Genomic DNA, 13,146 nt, shown 5'->3' with positions numbered 1-13,146 from the left:
AGTAAACAACACTGCCGAGGCCTGAGAGGATGAATCTGGTCACGTGATATGATCATGTGATCTGCCATAACTTGATCTGCCAGATGAAACTTTTTGAAAATTAAGATGCTGTCGCTGGTTAATTGATAATAACTTGACAAATGTGATGAAGCAGCAGGCACAAATGCTGACGATGGAGAAAACAAAGAGCAAGCAACAGGTTATAAATGATTTAGAAAGCTATGACAAGCTAATTAATAAACTAGTTATAAACCATTTATAAATCCTTTATAGGGGTCATCCTATTGTAAAGTGGTACAGATAAAGCAGCTTTAAAACCAGGTTTCCACAGACCTGCCTCCTCAGCTCTTTCAGCCTCCCTGTAATTTTCAATATGAACATTATCTCATTTTCAAAACCTCCAACTTGCTTCCAGGTGAACATCAAATAAGACGGCAACCTACAGAGATCACAAAGATCAGCAGAGACCCGAGAGCATTACTCGGGAGGCAGATGATAAAGTAAAGAGTTTTCACTTAGGAAAAACAGCCAAACTAATAAAAAAAATCCAGGCAGGCAAGCTATATACAAAGGGTCAGTCTGAGGCAAAATCCAAAAGAAAATAATAAAAAACAAAAACACACAAAGGCAAGGTCGAAAACACCATCAGAATCAAAAAGGGCAAAAAGCTGCAGAGCTGAGGCACAAAGACGACCTGCAGAGAGGAAGTGGAAAGGGAGTAATGCAGTAATGAGGTGAGAGGGAACAGGTGAGCAGGTCAGGTGACCCTCCTGGAGGGAAGAAGGCAGCCAGGTGAGAGCGAAACGACGGCAGAATAAAAACATTCACGAACAACTGGACTGAAGGAATAAAAGGATGAATGAGCAGAGACTCAGAAACACGACAGACGCAGCAGAAAATAACCGACTATAATTTCTTCACCTTTTATATTAATACATCATGTTAAATTTATATTATATTATTGTTATATAATGTAAATGGTACTGTATGTACGGTTCAGTAGCAGCTAACACAGTATTCTCAATATCAATGTAAAGCAATAGGCTGCAGGATATTATCTGTGTCGGCCAGATGCTGCTGAATATACATTTCAAGAGAGACTGAAACTCCTGTCAGTGATTTTAGAAAACGATTAGCGCTACAGCTAAAAATGTCTGTTGAGTATTTGTGTTTTAATATGCATATAAATAATAGACACGTGTACAACAGTGACACTGCTGTAACATCCCCTGCTCTCCTCCTAACAGGAGAATTTAATGAGTTTTGGAGTTTAAATCAACAATCACTGTTTCCTCACGACTGTGCATGAAAATGGACAGAAGGTCATTTAGCTTCAGACACATTTATATTCATTCATCTGAAAGACACTTTTGTCCAAAGTGACGTACAAGTGAAGTGAACACTGAAGCTTCAGTGACCTTCGAGTAAGTACTAAGCACTGCATCTATTGTACAAGTGCAAGGAGATCAGGTTAAGAAGTTCATAGTAAGAGCTAGTTAGACAAGTCAGGGTGTTAGAGGCGCTAGAAGAGGAGGCGTCTCTGACGAGAGGAGTCTTCAACAGGTTCTTGAAGACAGGAACTCCCCTGCTCTGACAGAACCACAGACCAGAACAGTCCGGACTGACACCGTCTTGTGTGCAGGGATGGTGATGACAGACCACATTCATCAGAGGAGCACAGTGACTAAATATAAAGCTAAACGAATAAAGCTGAACGACTGAGTTCAAGTAGACAGAGCAGACCCAGAGGTCACTTGATTCGGGCGCCACAGGTAGCCAGCAGAGGTCGGTGAGCCAGAGAGTGACATGTGATCGAAGACCAGACGGGCTGCTGCATTCTGGACCATCTGTGCGGGTTTCACTGTGTGTGAAGGGAGGTCCACCAGAGGAGCTTTGCAGTAGTGGATGTGAGAGGTAACGATGGTCTGGACCAAGAGCTGGGCGGCGTACTGAGTCAGGTAATATTTTATATGACTCTGGATAATCTGAAACTAGTCTGAGTGGAGGAGGCAGTAATTCTTCTTCTGATGTTGTATCGTACAAAGCAGCACATGCTCAGAGGAGGACACTGGTGCTGTGTTGGAAGACTAAATATGCAATGAGGGAGCCCACTGTGTGAGCCATGTGGGAAATTATAGGCACAGTACATCAAAAACCGCAAAATGTAGATGCAACACACAAATAGTGAATATTGCTGCTGAGAGAACACAGAGATATAAAGCAATTCACATTTACTGCCAAAGAAAAATCTTATCTCGTGGTATAGAGTTTGGAAAGCAGTGTATGCTGAGGTCAGGCCAGTCAGAAATGAGTCATGAGTATTGTGCTATGTGTGAAATCATTTAAAAAAAAGTCTAACTTAGCTGTAAGTCAGAACATTTCTGACTGTTCAGATGTGCTTCCAAGACAATAATGAGCCTGAGGCCTGAAAAATGTTGAGAACACAGTAAATTTGTGTCCATTAAATATTTCACATACAGTTTCTCAGAACTGTTCCTCTGCAAGGAAGGAAACCACACCACACCATTATGCACATGACAAGCTGCAGATAAGGTTAATGAGGCTTAAATATAGTAACAACAGGCTGGAGGAAAACATACTTACAGCAGCCGTGATTCACCCAGTCTTCTGAGAGGATGTGTTAAAGCCTGCAGCCAGTGTTCATCCCTCACTGGACAATATTTCACTTGAAGCTTCTTCTGAATATCTTCTGATGAATAACACGTCCACACTGTTAACAAGAACAAACTGTGTTTATTCTTTGTTTTGATTAGTTACACCCTGCAGTGACCCTCACAGTCACGACATTACGAGACTGAACAAGCTGATGAGAACTGAATGGACGGACTGAAATGGATTGTGGGTCGGACAGAAACGAGGACATGGTTTGTTTGTGTCAAAATTTGCAAAACATGTTGTATTTATTAAGATAATTATATATCGGTTCCAAATCGTTAGCATATTTTGAGACTGCATCGGTGAGATGTTCATCCTCTTCCTGTTTAGGGTGGTTTCCCAGGGAACTTTAATATTAATTAAAGTATTATTTTATATCAATATTTTAAAGCTGCTCCAGTGTAAAGGTCTGTGTCCATGTGTAGTGTGATTATAGATCAGGTCTAGCTTCTATATTAATACTGTGAAAGTATCAAAGCCTCAGTCCACAGAGAAATGCACACAGCCTGTATTCAGAAACTGAGCCTTAAAACCAGCCGTCAGGACTTCTGGAACTTTGTGATGTCACAACAAAGCAGTCACCAAGCCCCGCCCACCTGGACCCACCATCCAAACCTTGCAGGATTTGGTTTCTCTGAGTGTTTTACCTGAAATCTGCTATATTTTTATTGGATCACCCAGAATACAGTCAGCCAATCAGAAGAGAGGCTCAGAGCCTCCTCTCTTCTGATTGGCTCACCGACCTGTTGTTACTAGAGCTCCAGAGAGAAGCCTGAGAGAGGAGATGTAAAACTACACTGAGATGGTTTTTGATTCTTAAAACCACAAATACATCTTCTTATGGATCAACACTTCAAATAAAACACAGAAGAAGAAGAGGAAAATATGGAGCTTTAATATTAATATTTTTGTTCATTTCTGATAGCCAATAATTGATTCGCTGTTGCACGTACAAAATGCCAAACATTAAAGGGGCATTAGACAACTTTTCTGTGTTTAAAACTTTTTATAATCACTTTTTAATGCCAATGAGTGAACAGGCTGTTACATAAGCCAAAAAATTAGACATTCCCCAACTTACTGACGCATGTGACATGTGCGCTCGCTGCCGAGTGCAAGCTCCCATACAGCGGCAATAAAGCGTAGCAGCAATAGCAACAATAGCTCAGAAATTGAGTCCGCTAACAAGCGACCGGCAACCTCCACGACACAGACTACAACACAGACTCCATGTAAGCCCAAAAAGAGGGTTATATCCACTGAAGCCCGTCTAGCCAAACGGGAGTTGGACCGACGTCAGGCAAAAAGTAGAGTAAACATCGGCGGTGCATTCAAGTCATGGATGGAGCTTCGTTCTGTTTTGGAACTCGAAAATGACGCCGATGTGGCTTTCTTCCTGTTGGACAGATGAGATAACATTACAACAAAGCATGTGAAATATTTTTCGTCGTTTTGTTACCTAAGGTTAGCCAGGTTAGCTTTCTTGCTAATGTGGACGAACTGCAAAGTAACTAACATAATAATATACTCTTGAGAGGATAACGTCAGCTAATTCATCCGGACCCCCGGGGCTGATATGGACGGCTTGTTGTTTGAAAATTACTCTGTTAACTAATGTTATGAAACAATCAACGCCAGCTCAATGCAGAGTAGCTATGTTACAGCTAGATGGCTAACCATTGCTTGCTTGAACACGTTATCGTGAGTACGTTAATTGGCTAGTTTTTAGTCCTGCTGACAATCAGAAAAACAAACGGGACCGAAAATATGACATCCCCCGCGGAGCCAGCTAGCTGTAACTTAGCCACGCTGCATGGATCTGGCATTGGTTGCTTCTTAACGTTAGCTGATAAAGTAATTTGCAAACGGCAAGCTAGTTAGTATCATGGAGCCAATGGTCAAAATAAAATCTGGGAATATTACAGAAACTACTGTTGTTCTAAATATGATTGTAATTTATTTTCCAGCATTCTAAATATTATTGTATTTTCTCTCCAGCTACTAGAAGACAAAAACCACAGCAATGGCACGTCAGGACAATACTACATCTACGTCAAGTAAGCGTCCAGGAATTTTTGGTCAGCCATCAACAATTGGAGGAGAGTCTGAGTCTGATTAGTTTGTTTTCAGTTCTAACTAGAAAATGACTCAGTGCCAATGTCAACATTACCAATATGTACGTACAACAGATGATAAAACCTCATCACATGCTATGCTTTCTCTGCTTATTACATTCCATTCTACAGCTGGGATATGTGTATAGACCTGCTGCACAATCAACAGGGTTATTTGGTGATACTGAAATGTTATCTCAACAGGGATGATTTTCAAATGGCTGGAGTTAGACCACTTGCTGAGGACCAAGCTTTGGAAGAAGGGTGTGTTGTATAATGACTAGACATTACCCCATTATGGCCACAATGAACCCCCATCTGTGATTCTACATTGTGTTATTGTCTTTTTGTTGGCGTGATATGTTCTCATAATAGTTTTGTCTGTAGCATCAAGTCCATGGATGTTTTGGAGTGTTGTATTGGATGAGGAAAAGGCGAACAGCTGTATGAACAGTGTGCAAGGTGAACACATCTCCTCACCACATGTTGTCATCTAGCATGTTTATTTTACAGTGTGGAAGCGATTTTTTTTTTGGGATGTTGTAGAATTGATTTGGACAACGAACCGGCTTCAGACCCATCAGATGTTGACTATGTCCCACCTTTCCATGTGTGGTATGTATTGGCAAAACTTGTCCTCTAAATACTTACAGAGTAGAAATATTCACGCAGTTCTCTGTTGTTGAAAATTTCATTTGTATTTTACTATGCATATGTGCATTTTACTACATATTTTCTCATGCAGTGCTGCTGGTGGATTACAGGACATGGCTCCATGGACGTAATCAATATAGAGACAGAGGACAAGAGACAGACCGACCGAAACTGTGACCATGGGGAAGCACGCCTTCATACAGACAATGGACAGGCTTCTGGAGGAACTGAATATCAGAGCGTCACATGCTCACGTGCAGATTTCAGCACTGATGAGTGAGTATAGATTCAAGAATTGTTTTATTTGCCATTTGTAACATGTAATTACTGGTACATTGTAATGCTTACTCAAACTGTCATTTGCCAACTATATCAAAAAGTGCAAAATTTCTTCACTGAATGTAGTTAGAAAAGATTTGAAATGTGTGTCTTTGTGTATTTCTTTATTGCGGACCCAGAGAAAGGAAATAACAGGATCGAGGTGTGATCCATTCACTGGACATCTGGCATGCAGCCAAAAATCTGACAAAGAAACTTCATGCAGTAGGATTTTGATGGTAAGTACAATTTTTTTGGGATGGGGGACACAGTCAACCATTTTTGGTTTTGCTGCCAGAAGGCGAACAATGGAGAGGAGTTCATGGTGAATATAATGGGCTTTCACAAGACAATACAACCACCACGAAGACATACAAATAACTTTGAAATGAAGTGTGGCTCAGCTGTCACCAGTTCATTTTGTACTGATTCACTGCGTACAGGGCAGGAAGCTCTTGCATTACATTCATTTAGCTGACACTTTTATCGAAAGCGACTTACATTAAGGGTCTTGCCATTCTGCATGCCAAGTGTCTTACGATTTCTTTCTTTGCATTGCGTACATGAATTTAACCATTGAAGTAAATCCACATCCACTGAGATTTGTTCTACTACAGCAATTGCTAGCAAAGCTAACTACTCATATTCACGGTGGATGAACATGTACGTCACACAACATTATTGTTTCTGCTGAAAATGCCATTTTATTTTAGGGTATGTGGCGAGGGGTGCTTCACCATGACACAGGCGTGCATGAATGGGCCCCTTGGCAGATGTCAACATCCCCCACTGGATGCGGCGAGTCGTGAGAAAGACTACATGATATCTGGTTCTGCAGCACATGACACACTCCCACAGATTATTCTCAACAGACGCTGGCTGAACGATGTTGAGAAGTTTCTGACCTTTCAGTAAGACTAAACACCGTTATCTTGTCTTCTAAAGTATGTGTCTGTTTTTAGTATTTACAAGAGGTGAATGTGGAAATATAAATTTTATAGCAATATTATCAATATGATGCCCATATATGACCGGGTTGTGAAACAGGCATATGTCTGAGAATGCCTGGGTAGAATCTCTCTACATGAATTAAAAACCACACAGTAAAATGTCACTGTCAATGTTAAACTGTCAACCACCTGCTGACAGTCCTATCCGGTCTATCACAAGGAGCCACTGTGTTTGATTATGGTTCCTACAACGATACAGAATCTCAATCTCCTATTCTGTGGATTATACGCCACTGTAATTTCATTTCATTGAATTTCCTCTGCCTGATTTCTTTTTTTCTGCCTTTATGACACATATGCTTATACTTCATAGATTTCTGCTGATGTGTAGTCATGTAATGCATTTACCTACTGGTTCACTTGTCATTTGTATTGGTTCTAACTCTTGCTTTTCTCTCTCTATCTCTCTCTCTCTCTCTCCATAAAGGACATGACTTCAGCTGCATGACAGACAATGGGAGCAAGAAAATTCCTCAGAATATGGTTTAGACAGTTCTTTATTATAAATATCTATTGAGAGACTTGTAAAACAGTACAAAATATGTAATATATATCTATATATCTATATATATAGATATACAGACATTGTACAAAGTGTAAAACGATATGATTTTGAAAAAAAATTGCATTTTAGTTTTATAAAATAATGCATCTTGTAGAAAAATAAAAGGTAGTATTTCTTTGTAGGTAATGTAATGTCTTTTCTTCTTCAACAAACTTTTCTACTTTGTCCTCGTCCTCCACCCTCTAACATCAGTGCCTCTCCTCTCATCTAGCAGAGCTGCTGCATGGCCCTCAGAGCTGGAGTCCTGAAAACAGTCACAGTGTAAAATGACATGTTTTACTGTGACACATTCCCTTTTGCATTTATACCGATTGACAGTAACAGTAAAATAAACATTGTAGGTGTATTTATAGATTACAACAAAGTAAGTTACCAGATAGTAGACTGTTACAGGATGTTTTTTCAGGACCTGTAGCTCTGCCACCTGAGACAAATTGTTTTGTGGGTTTGTGCTGTATGAATTGTCTCAACGAAACTCCGAGACAATTCAGTACAGTTAGTTGAAAGTAAGTCTATTGTATTGCGCTGAAACATTAGTGCATCTATTCAACTAAATGACTAAATGCCTCAATAATGAAGTGTGGCAACTCTATAATTAGGCTATAATATTCCTTCTAACTAGTTCACTAAATGTTAGCGTTAGCATACAGCAAATTCAGCTGTGCTCACACTGCTGAGGCTCACGCTGAAAGCTAGAGGAAACAGCCACTGTTAAAGCTGACTAGCAAGCCAACGCCGACGTCTCATATGAATGTATCATGCAAGAATTGATTAGTTCAAAATAAAAAATTATATTGTGCTAGCCAACAAGCTAAAAACGATATTACAGTTTATACTATAATTATAATTTTAAATACATATAACGTTTGTCAAACTGTAAAAACAGTGTAACTTCGCTTACCTCATCTGTCAACATGATGCCGGTCAATCTAATGCAGTGTCGCTGTTCCGGTCGATGCGCGCTCTCGCCCAAGGAGAATGAGCACGACCGCGAGAGCGAGCAAGAGAATGCTGACTGCACGTCACGTCACTGCCACGAGTGACGCTAACAACAACCAATTTTGGGATCTTATCTAATGCCCCTTTAAGAAGAAAATACAAAATTCTGGGGGTCCTCGTGGCTCAACTGGTAGACCGCATTAGCATTAGCATTAGCACAAATTATATTTTCGGGTATATTATTGATATTCGGATTATATATAACATCTTTAGTTGATGAGTTTCTGTGTTTTTAATGTTTTTTACACAATCAAAATAGAACTTCAACCTCCTCGAATTACATTTTAAAGAAATGTTATTATAATAGCTATTTTAAGTATGCAAATATATATATTTCAATTGTACTTAAATGTTTGTATTTAAGAAGCACTGAGAAAAACATTATACTAGGTTATGTTATATCTATTGAGGTATATTTTATTCCTTGTATTATTAATTCTCTGTTACAAGGAATACTCTGGTGAATTATTCATTCATTCATTCATTCATTAGTCATGACGCTTATGTTTTTAGGGTCATGGAGGAGCTGGAGCCAAGTCCATCACAGGACTGACACGTAGAGACAAACAACCGTTCAAGTTCACCTTCACACCTACGGGCAATTTAAGAGTCGACGGTTAACCTGCATGTCTCTGGACTGTGGGAGGGCAGCTCCTTGCTGTGCTAACCATGCTCCACCATGCCGGCATGAATTATTCATAAATTCAAGCATTACATTTAAATGTTCTCATTTACATAAAAATATTTCTCTCTCTGTAACTGTGCAGGACATACCACAAAGTGCTCCCCTTGTCACTCCTTTGTAATTACAGAGTATTAACAAGACATGGAGGCTGCAGAAAAGTGGCCTCATGTTCACTTCCTTTTTAGGGCAATTAAAAAGTAAATATTAGGTATATTATACGTATTCTGGTATATTTATACAGGACGATACACAGTTCATCACTACAACTACACTCTAACATGAAATAAAATATATACCCATGTCAAATTAGTTTTCTTTGTTTTATGTGGTGATCCATAAGAAGATATATCTGTGGTTCATCTCAGTGTAGTTTCACATCTCCTCTCTCAGGCTTCTCTCTGGAGCTCTAGTAACAACAGGTCAGTGAGCCAATCAGAAGAGAGGAGGCTCTGAGCCTCTCTTCTGATTGGCTGACTGTTTTCTGAGTGATCAATAAAAATATAGCAGATTTCAGGTAAAAAACACTCAGAGAAACCAAATCCTGTAAAGGTTTGGATGGTGGGTCCAGGTGGGCGGGGCTTGGTGACTGCTTTGTTGTGACATCACAAAGTTCCAGAAGTCCTGACGGCTGGTTTTAAGGCTCAGTTTCTGAATACAGGCTGTGTGCATTTCTCTGTGGACTGAGGCTTTGATACTTTCACAGTATTAATATAGAAGCTAGACCTGATCTATAATCACACTACACATGGACACAGACCTTTACACTGAATGCAGCTTTAAAGGAGATTTAAATATTATTAGCATTTTATATGGACAATAATAGTTATCCAAAAGAGAGTAGTATATAAAATAAAAGTATATACAAAGTACATTTTAAAACCACCCACATTAGTACCACAAAGTGTAAATGTTGTTGTAAGTACATGTTAATTGTTGTTAATATAGTTTATACAGTTATAATATATTAATAAATAACATTACTTCCATGTGCACATGAAAGTATAAGTGCTACTAAGCATCATTTAATATACTTTCTTGTGATTACATCTAATATCAAAGGGTTCTGTCAGAGAAACTTCTGACGCTGCACTTTCTGTTTTCACTTATTATTGTTGTTTTAGGACTTTGCTCTTGTGACCTAAAGGTCCTTTAATATATGGCTGAGACCCACTGTTCACTTCCTGTCAGCCACGTTCTTACTTGATCATAACCACCTGACAGACCCGCTCATATCTCATCTCCTGTTTTTTCTACATCCTCCCCGGGACTTTTGGATTTCTCATTGTTATGATTCATCTCCATCTTATATCTGTCTTATATCATTGTGCCAGTGAAACTAAACTAAAACCCTGAAAGCCCTTTTTTTTTTTTGCCATCATCACAGAATGATTTCTTCTAAGCGTGGAGAGAAGCCAAGCAGCAAATATCTGCCACATTTCAGTGATGTATGGAGGGAAGAGGCGAAACAAGAGATGAACAAGAGCCGCAGTTTTATTCTTCAGCACGCAGCAGAAGACAGAAGCTGAGAGGCATCTCAACAATGTCACCTCAGATAAGTGTCACACGCTTCCTCTATAAATGAGCCCAACACCTTCCCATCATCTCGCCATCACTCAAACGGATCATACCTCCAGGTCAACAGCTCTATACCACGTGGTCTTTCATCCGTCAGAGACTGTGAACCGTCTCCGACAATAAAACCTCTGCTGAGACACAGCTGCAGATAAATAATGCGGCTTTGGTATAATTTCCCAATTTCTGAATGTCACATTTTCAGATTACTTGGCTCATATAATTGATTTTTTCCCCTCGCCCATTTAGTCTGACATGAATTCACTTTAATTAAATCTACTGCTGTGACGGCCAGGAGGCTTTTCACACAACACATGCAACACTTAATTAGCTGCAATTTGCAGCAGGTAAGTAATTTGTTTCTTGCTTTGTTGTTTTTAGGGGAGACCTCAGCTTTACTTCTATTAAATGCTGCAGCCCCTTGACTTTCATCCAGGTGTTTTTTGCCAACTGTATTGAGGTACAGCCAATCGGCTTTTGGCACACAGGAGGTAGAATTTGTGATTTTGTGTGAAAATGCGACGGTATAAAAGGTCTGATCATTTGTTTAACTTTCACTGGTTGTTACTTTTTGCTTGTTTCATTAGCTTCACTTGCTGGTCACCTTCCCTTTTCCTTGCATGGATTTCTGTGTCTCTCTGCCTGTGCCCACAGGTGATTATGGGCTTTGTGCTCAGCCTGTGGGACGGCTGAGGAGGCGGACCTGTTATCTCCTGGCACAACACATGTAGCTGCTGGCAGCGGCATGGCGAGGGGCCCTGTGCCACGAAGAGAGATTAGTAGGTCTTCCAGCTGTCTTTGAGCTCACCTTTACCCATTTGCATCACCATGGTAACCTGCGCTGCACCATACGATCAGATCTTAACCTGCCCACTGACGACTGACCAATCAAATCACTGGAGAAAAAAATCATCCTTCCTACGGGATCCAGAAAGGGTCAAAAGTACTGAGTTTAAACTCAAGTCACAAAGAAAATGAAGCAGTACAGATTTTTTATAGGTCAGTACAAAAATAAACTAATCAAAAACAATGTACTCTATACTAAAGACATATAATTACATAAAAAATGGTTATATTTTTAGTTGATTAATGATTATTTTGTGAGGGAAAAGATTTATTCTCAAAGCTGCTGATGTGGATTCCCCCGAATATCAATCAACTCAACGTCACTTAATTGTGGAAGGATATATTGTAAAAAAGTAACTGATGATGTTAAAAAACATGTAGAAAAATGGGAAAGGTTTATTGAAGTAGAGGCTGGTAAAAAAAAACAACAACAAAATTATTATTAATATTATTTTTTATTTTTTGGTTGTCAAGCCTGGTTGATATAGTGTTTGTTTGTTGTTATATTACTTTTCATAGTTTTATTTGTTTATTGTTATTTATGTCACGTTTTTTCATTCACTGAAAAAAAAATATTTATAGGCTTAGCTTTACTTTAACATTTGGAAATAATATCTATTGCCTCTACTGCTTCTAATGTAGTCTATACATTTAACGATTTGCTGTTACTTTAACCAAATTTACATTAAGTGCTTCATCCATGTTCTTGATTTTGCTTGTAATTAACAGCTGATCCTGAGTGAACATGAAATCAGAGATAAATTAAACATTTGATAATGTGCTTCATGACAATGGTTACTCAGGATTACCAGAGTCCGTCTGAGTGAAACCAGGAAACCCAGAGAGAACCAGACAGAGATGAAAGGCGACAACAACAGGGACACGACGGAGCCGAGGACCAGGTGTGTAATGGATGATAACTGTGTGTGCGACCCTGTCCCAGTGTGTCCCCCTCGGCCCCGAGCAGTGAACCCTCACAGACTTTAATCAGTCTTATTGCTGCAGGTGTGTGAGAGCAGGAGGGACTGACAGCTCAGAGCGCCTCATGAGAAATGAGACGACGCTTTGTACAATCACGACAGAGACATTTCTACACACAGTAAAGTATGAGGCTGGATGTAGTTTGATCAGCTGAGTGTTTTGTGACGGGATGAGACAAATAACTACACATCAACAGTCCCTTTCTGCCACAGTGATTTGTGGGTTTTTCCCTAAGGGAACTCCAGAGTTGCAGACCTACAGAAAATGTAACGGACTCAGAGTCTGCTGCTGAGCCCTCAAGCACTTGGCTGATTTCACAGTGGGACAACCCTGAACCGTCGTAGACTAAGCGGGCGCCAAAGTCTGTGAGTGCATGACACTGACATTAAAACTGGGCCTCTCCAGTGATCCTGGGGGGGGATCAACACAGTTTACTGCTCCCTGGTGAGGAGAAACCTCACACTGGACTCTCCAGGATCACGACCTGATGTAATTTACCCCTAAAGGACTGAGCATGACTCCCTCTGCTTCCCCGACTTTTAAAGCTCCTCCAGTGTAAAGGTCTGTGTCCATGTGTAGTGTGATTATAGATCAGCTCTAGGTTCTATATTAATACTGTGAAAGTATCAAAGCCTCAGTCCACAGAGAAATGCACACAGCCTGTATTCAGAAACTGAGCCTTAAAACCAGCCGTCAGGACTTCTGGAACTTTGTGATGTCACAACA

This window comes from Seriola dumerili, unplaced genomic scaffold, assembly GCF_002260705.1.
Source record: "Seriola dumerili isolate Sdu_G_001 unplaced genomic scaffold, Sdu_1.0 BDQW01000069.1, whole genome shotgun sequence".
Taxonomy (NCBI): domain Eukaryota; kingdom Metazoa; phylum Chordata; class Actinopteri; order Carangiformes; family Carangidae; genus Seriola; species Seriola dumerili.
The sequence above is the reverse complement of the archived record's forward strand: the minus strand, read 5'-3'. Positions refer to the sequence as shown.